Source organism: Artibeus jamaicensis, unplaced genomic scaffold (genome assembly GCF_021234435.1).
Source record: "Artibeus jamaicensis isolate MK-2021 breed Jamaican fruit bat unplaced genomic scaffold, CSHL_Jam_final scaffold_1689, whole genome shotgun sequence".
NCBI lineage: Eukaryota > Metazoa > Chordata > Mammalia > Chiroptera > Phyllostomidae > Artibeus > Artibeus jamaicensis.
Genome location: NW_026522029.1, coordinates 8,739,814 through 8,750,046, shown reverse-complemented (window position 1 = coordinate 8,750,046; position 10,233 = coordinate 8,739,814).

The window sequence follows — 10,233 nt, the reverse complement described above, 5'->3', positions numbered from 1 at the left end:
CAACACAGGTGTGTGCAGTGTTTGTGAAACCAGAGAACCATCTGGAAGACACGCCACTCCTAGTACTTTTCTCCAGGGCGGGGAATGGGTTTGGGATCAGTGATCAAAGAATTACTGCGGTGATGTTTTTGTTTTAAATACAAGAAGGTATTCGCACACTGTGCACCTTTAAAAATACCTTTTAAAACCAACTGGCTGAGGTGATATTGCCAAAGCCCATCCCGCGAACCCTGCTGTTGGAGAGAGGCAGGAGCGTGGGCCTCCCACGAGGGTCCCACGTCCACAGGCCTGTTCCGAAGCCTGTTCCCACCTGCTCGAGGGGCCAAGCCTCTGCAGGGAGAAAATAAAGGCAGTAATGCCTCCCTCGCAGGACGGCCGTGAGGAGTAACGAAGGTAAAGTGTGTAAATTCCTAGAAGGGTGCCCGGCGTTTGGAAGGCGCTCAGCAGACGGAAGCCCTTCTTCTTGTTGCTGTTATGAGGACGCACGTGAAAAGTGAAAGAACGCGCTCCATTCCACGGGAAACGTGTGTGAAATGCAGCTGGTAGAGAAGGAAAGAGTGAACAAAATTCAGTCCCATTTAACGTGCACGCGCTGAGCGCCACTGTGCGCCAGACGTGACCCACACGTGAGTTAAGGCCTCGCTCGTCTCCCGACCTCCAGGAGCTCAGAGTGGGGCTGGAGGCAGACGCAGCGCGGCCTCCACACTCGGCGAAGAACCTCCGCCCTGGCACCGGGGGAGGCGGACGACGGAACTGGCGGCTCCGTCGGTGGTGGCCTGCCCAGACCCGGGGCAGGAAGGCTTCCCAGGGCAGGTGACAGGAAGACATGCAGTAGGAGGGAGGAGGGAGGAGCCTCTGAGAGGGGAGGGCGAGTCTGGGGGTCGCGTCGGGGAAGCCGGAGGAACAGGGGGACGAGCACCGAAGTCAGAGCAATGGATGAAGTAATGGGAACCCAGGAGAGAGGCGGTTTAGGCGGCAGAGCCGAAGTCCTCGACGGTGCACTGGGGCGGGGCAGAGCGAAGGGGAGGGGCCGAGGCAGGCGCTGGACCACCCGCCACCCAGGCGGGAGGAGCGGGAGGAAGAGGGTCCCTTCGGGAAGCCGCCAGTTTCTGGGCGGCCATGGAGGCGGTGGGGGTTGACTGTCAGGTAGCCTTGTCTGGTCCTGTGAGGTGGCACTGTGCACAGGTTTAGGGCTGAGTTAGAGGCGGCGAGACAGGACTGCTGGCCGCTACTCTCCAGAGAACCCTGAACACGGCACACGCCCCCCGGGCAGCGAGCCGGTGCTCACCTGCGCCCTGCAACGCCGCTCTGCAGGCCTCTCAGCAGCGCCGCACCCAGCGCAGCCTGGCCCGCTGCAAGCGCTGCGGAGAAAGGTGGGAGTGCGTCACCCTGCGTGAGAGAGAGGCCTTCCTCTCTGTGCTTCATCTCTGCCATTTCAAAGATCACGGGGAAATAACTACACAGGCTGCAATGTCACCATCCACAGGGACGCGGTAGCTGTACTGCCCCTGAGAGGTTTGTACCAGGGCAACTAAATCTTTAGATAAGGAGCTAATCTAATTCTGTTTCCCCTTCTGCTAAGATTTCATACTCTGGGGTAATAAAAACAAAAAAAAAAAGAGAAAATATGTAAAGTCTCTAAGTCAAGAATATCAGCACAGTTTTTAATAAATAGAAATTTAGCTGTTTTACTTCTTAAGTCTCCCGAGCTCTTTCTCACATACTGTCTCATTTATTCTCAAAGATTATGTAAAACAAGATGCCTAAGTAATACTTGAGGGAAACTGTATTTTGGGAAAAGCCTTATTTTGACATGTTTGCATTGCCAAAGCTGTAACGCTGTGAGTCAGGGGGCTGCACGGCTAGAAGAGGGAAAATGAAGTCCAAGGCTGGCAGAGCCTGGTGAGCCAGCCCCTGCTGCTCAGTGAGTCGCAGAGCGAGAGCCAGGCCCCAGGTCTCCGCCCTCCCTTCTCTCCTCCACTCCCTGCTGACAGCTCGGCAGGCGTGTCAAACTCAGCTTTCAGATCTTAAACTGAAAAACAGACCTGCACTTTCATTATTCCTAATCAAACCCATCTCCCTCATTCTACTTCTATTTCCTGTCTTTAACCTATTCCCCATGCTGTTTTTGAACTTCATAACCCTACCACCCTCACAAAAAAACAAACAGCAGCCCTGATGGTCTGGCCCAATGGGTTGAGCGTCGTCCCACAGAGTGAAAGGTTGCGGGGGCACAGGCCTGGGAATCAGTCCCCAGTGGGTCAGGCGCGTACAAGAGGCAACCAACTGATGTTTCCCCCACACATCAATGCCTCTCTCGATGCTTCTCTCCCTCTTGCTCCTTCCCATCCCCTCTCTCTAAAAATAAATAAAATCTAAAAATATATATACAGCATGCCTTTAGTCCTGCCTCCTCCTCAGGCCACCTCCGCCCGCTTCCCTGCATGGTTCAGCTTCCTGCTGAATGGCTGCCCTCCTGATTCTCCCCGATCCGTGCCTCTTCCACTGCATCTGGCCCTGCTGCTGCCGTCACTCCAGAGAGCCCCTCACTCGTGACCTCAGGCCTGGCAATGCCCGAGGACACGGTCCTTGCGGGCTGTCCCTGGCCATCACGAGCTGGCACGTGATGGGGCTGTCACTCCTTCCTTTTGGGAACTCTCACGCCCTCAGCTTCCGTGACCCCCAACGCTTCCTTCCTCCTCCAGCTCCCTAACCAGTGCTCTGCTTGATGACTCAGTGAGGCCCTATGGCAACGGGCAGAACTGTCCCCAGATGCGGCCCCTCCCGATGTCCTACACCCACCACCCCAACTCAGGACACTGGTCTTTCCGCCCCATCTCGATTCATTCGACAAAGATTCATCCAGCACCAACCGTGTGCCAAACAATGCACTTGACCCTGGGGCCACAGACATGAAAGGAGGGTACAGCCTCTCCTGCAGTCTGTGCCCACCCCCCATTTGCTCCCCTCCAACCCACCCATCTTCTGGGAGGGCTTCGCAGGTCCCTGCAGAACACCCTCTATTCATCCTCTCCGTCCGGCAAGATCCTCCTCGTCTGCCAAACTCGAAGCAAAAACGTCACCTCCGGACGACACCTCGCCCGCACCCCGACCGTTGTTCCCGCAGCACACTGACCACAGCCCGGCCTGCTCCCCAGTGTGGGTCTCCGACAGCCTGAAGAACGACTGCGTGCACTTATTCTTACCCACACCTAAGGCCTGGCAGAGGCCCCGGGCACAGTGAGCCAGCACCGGCCAAAACTGGAGGATCGATTACTCAGTTCTCAGCGCACCCTGGCTTTTCCCATGGATGGTCAGGGTGCTCTGGGTCCATTTCGCATTCTTTACAACTGCCTACATCCCAAGGCCCCTTTCTGTTCTATTTGTGTACTTCAAGTGCAAGGGGCAAAACCTGACCTCTTTTCTGATCCCCCAGGCTCCTCTTCTCTATTAAGCTGAAACCGAAGACAAAAATGTTAAACCACAGAAAGACTGGGTTCAAGCCCCTCCCCCAGTAGATAGCAATGAGGCAGGATTTGCTGTCACTGGATTTGATTTATTCCTACCTAATGGAACAGAAATGAACTTCGCGGAAACAGTGCGTACAGCCAGAGGTAATTCGATGACTAATGAACACGGTATTACGTAACAAAACAGAGCTTACATGGCTATCCCTCATTCGAAAGGCACAGCCCCTGCGTTTTACACTGTCTCAGTTCCCCTCGCCTTTTCTAATTTTGTCCTGGTGTGGCGAGTACTACAGCCCTCTCTTTGACCACTGTACCTTCTGCTTGTCCTACTCCTGCCCTTGGAAATGAACCCTGCCCACCCACACTGGGCTCCCCAGGAAGCCAATTCAAAAGTCACCGCAGGTCAGCGCTCAGCCTCCAGGATGCTCCAAGCCCCCTTAGATGTCCATCCTGTTACTCCTCCCACTCAGCTGCTAGAATCCACACACTCACACTGACTGGGGTTCGTACCACGGCCCCGGCAGTTTCTTAGTGAGATGGACCGATGACTCACTTTGGTGCCCAGGATGGAACCTTGCCCCCCCCACCCCACCCCAACTGAGACAGCCAGCAAGCAGTGCCCTGCCTTGGACCACAGGCTGACAAGGGAGGGACCTGACAGGTGTCAGTGGCATGCCCACATGTCACCTCCACACATTTTAAGCTCTCCCCTTCATCAGGGTCCCTCAAACCTTAGCCGCCTAAAGGTCTGCATGCCCTGCCTCTCTGGCCTCCCTGTCCCTAAAATAGCCTCTCTCTCCTGTGAGGACCCTGCACTCCGCAGGGTGCTCCGGGGTTGGAGGGTGCAGGGGAAGGGGGGCAGGTACATGTGCTCCTCATTCATCCCATCCCCTTCTCCACCCTCACACCCTCCTGTCAAACCCTGCCCCCCCCAAGGTCCTGCCACCCAACTACTCATCACCCCCGGCCACAGACATCTTGTCCCCCAGTCCCTGATCGCCCCCTGTCCTCCATTAAAGATGTCGGGTGGCTGGGTCGCTAGAAATTGTCATTGCCCCAAACTGTCTCTGTCAGATTTACAACTGGAAATGCTGGTCCGGGCCAACCTCTGTCCTCAGTCACGGCCACGCTTGTTGCTTGTTTCCCACACTCCTCTGCACCTCCGTCCACCAGCCCGAGCTCCTCTCCGGGCGCCCACCGCCCCTCTGCCCCCTTATCTACCTTCAGCCCAGGTCTGAACTCCAAAACTCCCTCCCCAGCACTGGCAACTTCCTTTTCTCTGACTTCCAGGCACCCGCCAGGGAAACCCTGGACGGATCCAGCCCTCCACAGGCCCCGTGCTCACGGCAGGGGGTCACCCCCCGCTGCACCAAGTGTCACAGGGCACTGTCTTCCTCCCTGCCCACTTGTCTGCTTCTTCCTCTCCTTCCCCTGGTGACCGGATGTACGTGCCTGGCCCAGGCCTCTCCCCTGGATTCCAGAGCGGCCTTCCTGAAATTGAGCCTGTTATCACACAGCATCTCACATTTCCTGTGTCCCCCACCCAGTGCTCTATGGCCCCACCCAGCCCCGCATTTGTCTGGGTGTCAATGCGTTATTCCCATCTCAATAAAAGGCAGCTTCATCCTTCTATCTTTCTTGGGCCAAAAACTTAAGTCGTCTTCGGTATCACACACAAAAACAATATCCTCACAATTACTGAAATGAAATGAAACTGGGAAACAATATAAATATGCTCCGTTCTCTTTCAATGAGCCGTGGAATTCCAACCTTTACTTTTACAATCTTTTTGCATTATTATAAGAATTGCTTTTATTAGTTTTAAATGTTAAATTATTTGGTGGGAACATCCTAATGTAACAGGGCGCAGCCAAGGGGGGGGGCCCAGAAAAGGATTTGGGATGGGGTCCAGAGCTCAGGGTGTCCAGGAAATATTAAGATGTCTTCACCCCACCCCCCTGGGGGGAAGGGACAAATGGAGCAGGGCCATTGAGAGCATTTTGCATAGCAACAGCTTTGCAGCTAACCTCTAGCATGGTTACTTAACATATCTATAACCTTTACCTGGTTTCATAAATATGTTAAGTAGCTGTGGCCATGCTTTGAGCCAGGGAGAAGGAAGTGACTTCCACCCAAGACATAACTGGGGCTGGTCCCCTGTGTTACAGAGCCTGTGTGGGAGCTTGGAGTTGATTGGCTCCACGCTATGGGGCCACACCTGCCCAGACTCACAATGGCAGCTCAGTAAACTTGCAATAATATGGGAGTCCTGGCAGGTGTAACCAATTGTGGGAGGAGGACTGGCGTGGGGATTTAAACGCAGACGCGGCAGCCATTGAAGGAAAAAACCATGCCATTTGGGGCAGAGTAAGGACCCCCGCAGTCATGTAGGAGAGAGCCATGCGGTTTCGAGCAGAGTTGGGACCCCCTCTTGCCCAGGTGAAAGAGAACCATGCACTTCACCAGAAATGGGGACCTCTGCAGCCAGGTGAGGAAGAAAGCCACACACTTTTGGTCAGAGTGCAGACCCCTGTAGCTTTGGCAGAAGAGGCCCACGCGGCTTTGGGGAGCTCCCTTTGGCCATGTGGCCTGGGAAGCAGAAGAGACTTTGCCTGGAAAAATGGGTATGGAGAACTCTTGCCAGTGGACCGTGAGAGGGTGCCACATGACTTTGGACTAACTAAAGATCCTGCCTGGATGGTGACACAGCTGAAGGTGCCAGCGGCCTGAAACACAGACGTGTGCTCTTTTCCTGAGATAAGGTACCCCGAATTAGGGCCGGGGGGAAGGAAGCGCTGTGGGCATCTGTGGTTATCCTAAAGGACTTTGATATTTTAATGGGGACATTGGGTCACTACTTTAAGTATGTACAGCTTTAAATAAACCTTTCCTTTCCTTTTCACAAATCTCTGGAATTGAGAGATGTCTTTCCAATTGGCGGCGGACAGATGAACCCAGTAGGTATTAGTATACAGTCCTTCGGAGGGGCCCCTGCTTTCTGTAACAGTTTTTGGTATCCCTCAGTGGGCCAAATGTTGCCCCTCCCTGGACCTCTGTTCGGTAACAGTAACACTGGCTAAAACTTGGCCTGAATCCAGTATCATCAAATTTCAGCTCTGGGTCCTCTCTTACTTTCTTCTCAAGCACAGACATTTTTCTGTGAATTTTTAGGGAAATGAGCTGAAAAACTTGTCTCCATTTTCCGCAGGATTGCGGGAGTTTAACAATTTTTAAAGGCCAGGTTTATCACCTTGATTCTCTTTTTTAACTCCTGCATTTTTTTTCCTCCAAAGGCATCCAGGCTGTAGCACACAGGTGACCAGTTTGCAGGTTTTTAATAAGTGAACAAATGACGAGAAAGCAACGATTGGGAAGTAAAGCATGATCACGCAGAGCCCAGGAGCCGTGGGTGTTAGGAAGGAGGAAGAAGAGGCACAACAGGTGGGGGAGTGGGGCCACAGGTGCGCAGCTGGTGGACCCTGGTGGTGGGCACCATCACGTCAGGTCCTAACATTTCTCTTCATGTCCCATTTCCACTTTTCTCTGATCAAAACATGGGAGTTTGCTGGGATCTGTGCAGTTTATTTATAGTCCTATTTCTCAAGTATCCCCTATAGACATCATAATTGTATACCCATCAAATATGTGGCAGCATAAGAGTGAAACAAAAATTTAACACTTAAGTGAAAAACCTGTTCACCGAAACTGAAAGGTACTCCGGCTTAACCCAGAAATACAGATTGAGTTGCCTGATTTTCCCATTAAAGTCTTCCTCTGAGGTTTATGGTTCCAGGGCTGAACCAGAGCAAGCTTGTCTTAATCTGAAACCTGAACTGTATTTTTTAAAAAACAAACATGTCAACGGGAGCACCACACAAATCAATAACAACATCTTGTAAAAAAAAAAAAATTCCCAAGAGAGAATAGCATGAACTAAATTTTGTGATGCATTATTACTTGTTTGTTTTATTTTATTTTTAAACTTATTTTGCCACCCTTGTACTTCAGGCCTGAATTACAAGTACATGTCTCAAAATATTTTAACCAAATAAAAAATATTTGTTATACTCTAAACCAGTATCTCAAAATACCTTCTCTGGTCAGTACTCATATCTGAACATGTAGCTGTAACTCTGCCTATGACCAGTAATATTTGTTTTTAGGCGTTTCTTAATTTGACTTGTAAAATCCGGAATTTTTCTATTTTTGAAAAGTTGTCCCCCCAAAATAGAAACAAGCCTCTCCAGTGCTACACAGAAAGGGCCTTCTGTCTCCTCCTCTCTTGGAATAGCAACAGGCCGACCCTACCTTCCCTTCTCTAACCAAGGTAATGATGGTGCATGCAGGAAATCTAAATCAGGCCGGAGGAGACAGCCGGTGATTTTCCAAGGTGGAAGGAGAGGGAGAAGCTGAGCCGGGAGGCTCTGCACCGCAGCCCAAACGCTGCGGCCCGCACAGCTGGGAGAAGGCTGCCACCTAGTGGTAGAGGGAGAGCACAGTCCGGTAGTCCTCCCGCGCAGGGGTCACGTTCCATGACCTCCAGCATACTCAAGAAACCACAGATGGAACTTTTATCTACTGTTTTCTCCTCTATCTACATCCATATGAGAAAGTTCAATGTATAAAATAAACACATAGTAAGAGATTAACAACATCAATAGGACTGTAACACAAGCGAGATGAATATAACCTCTCTCAAAATATTGTGCTGCACTTACTCTTCTGATGCTGATGATGATGATGACGACGTCAACGACGTGAGATGAGAAAATGCCTTACGTCGGGAACCTGCACTTTCTCCCTTAAAGGACGCACGGTATGGGTTCCCCCTGACGTATCTGAGTTGCCAGCGTCCACACACTCGCAGGTGGGGCGACTATAAAGTAAAACCAGAGTAACTCGAACCCAAGCCCCGCTGGAGCCGACCTCGCACTCACAATCAAGCCGGCTGCGTATCTAACGGGGCACGTACGTACGCAGCGTGCAGACGCTGACCAATGACCGGCTGATTCACGTCCTGTGAGAAAGCGCGAGATTTCATCACACCCCACAGAACCAAGTGGGTTTCAAAAGCACGGTTCTCGTATGAATTTTCCATTTAATATTGACCTGCAGGCCGCTGCAGTGGTGGGTCGTGAAACGGTGGGTAAGGGAAACAACCGTGGTGGTGACTTGGTGCCCGGGCCTCGTGGGCACAGAGAACTGCTTCTGCAAACACAGTCCCGGCCCGGGGCTCTCATTCACAACGAGGTGTGCAATCGAGGAAATACCCAACAAGCAATATTCAAACCCAAGACGCAGAGATGACGTTCCTTCCGGTAGATGAAAACTACCCAGTGCTCCCTGTATAAATCTCCTCTCTTCATTAAGTAGTGTTTTATTTAACAAATCCCACCTCATTTCTGCGGGAATCACCCATGTCGTTTCCTATACAATGGGGCGGGGGGATGTGGTAGTGTACTAATCCCCCACCATAATGATTAATGGTCTACTCTTAAATGTTCTGTCCAGAGAATGTTTTCATCTGTTTGGATCCATGCAGTAATCTCAGCTGACGGCTGTCGTTCAAAACTGATGGTTGTGTTCAGGCAAAGTTAAGGGGTTAGGAGTTAGAGCCCAGGCCGGGCCGTGCAGGTATATCTGTGCAGGTATATCTCTCCTTTTTATTTCATCACATTATTCCAGTTTGCTTTTATGTTGTCAATGGTTGCTTTTAGTTTATATTAGAGACCAGATGTCTATTTAAAGGCACCCCTGGGAGTGGGATAGATATCTGGCGAGAGGTGGGATGGTACCTGGGACCAGATTCCATCCCACCTCTCGCCCTGTTCCCTGGAGGCAACTACTTGTAGGTCTGCTAGCTGCTCCTTGTGGTCTTTTTCTGCATAATCTCTAAATAAAATGCTTCTGCTGCTCTATCCAGCTCTGTTGGTAGTGGAGCGTCTTAGTTTGGGCTCTGTCAGAAGCAGACCACGACACAAGACAAGAATTCAAGGACAGGATGGGGAACTAAGACGAGGCAGGGCAGGCAGCCAGAAAAGAGCACAGCAACAGATCAGCTGCCCCCAGTACAGAAATGAGCCCAGGATCCCCAGTTTAGGGCTGCTGTCCTCACTTAGGCAGCTCCTGTGCCAGATCGGCTCTGTCTAGCACACACGGGGGAAGGCAGATGGAACCTGCAGGGGGCGCTCTCCTCCAAAGTGGTCTGAATGAGTTCAGTCCACACCTGCCCCCCAGCGCTCTTGGTTGCTCCCCTCCACAAATATTACTCCTTTGATGCCTTTCTCAAAAAAAAAAAAATCCATGGGAACAGGACTGGCTAAATCCCTGTTTGGGGCTAATGAAACCATGCCACACTTTTGTATGTGTGACCTGATGTAAAGATCGAAGAACAAAATAATACAAAATCGAATCCGTGCACATCAAGCTTCTTCCCTTGAGGTAGACACAAGACTGCAAGGTAAGCCCTGGCTGATGTGGCTCCGGGGCTTAAGTGCCAGCTTGCAAACCTAAGGGTCACCAGTTTGGTTCCCAGTCAGGGCACATGCCTGGGTTGCACGCTGGGTCTGCAGTTTGGATTCTCCAAGAGACAATCAATTGACCTATCACACAAAGATGTTCCTCTCCTTTCTCCCTCCCTTCCCCTCTCTCTAAAAATAAATAAAATCTTTAAAAGGAAGGAAGGAAGGAGGAAAGGAAGGAAGGGAGGGAGGAAGGAAAGAAAGGAAAGGAAAGGAAAGAAAAAAGAAAAGAAAATAAAGAC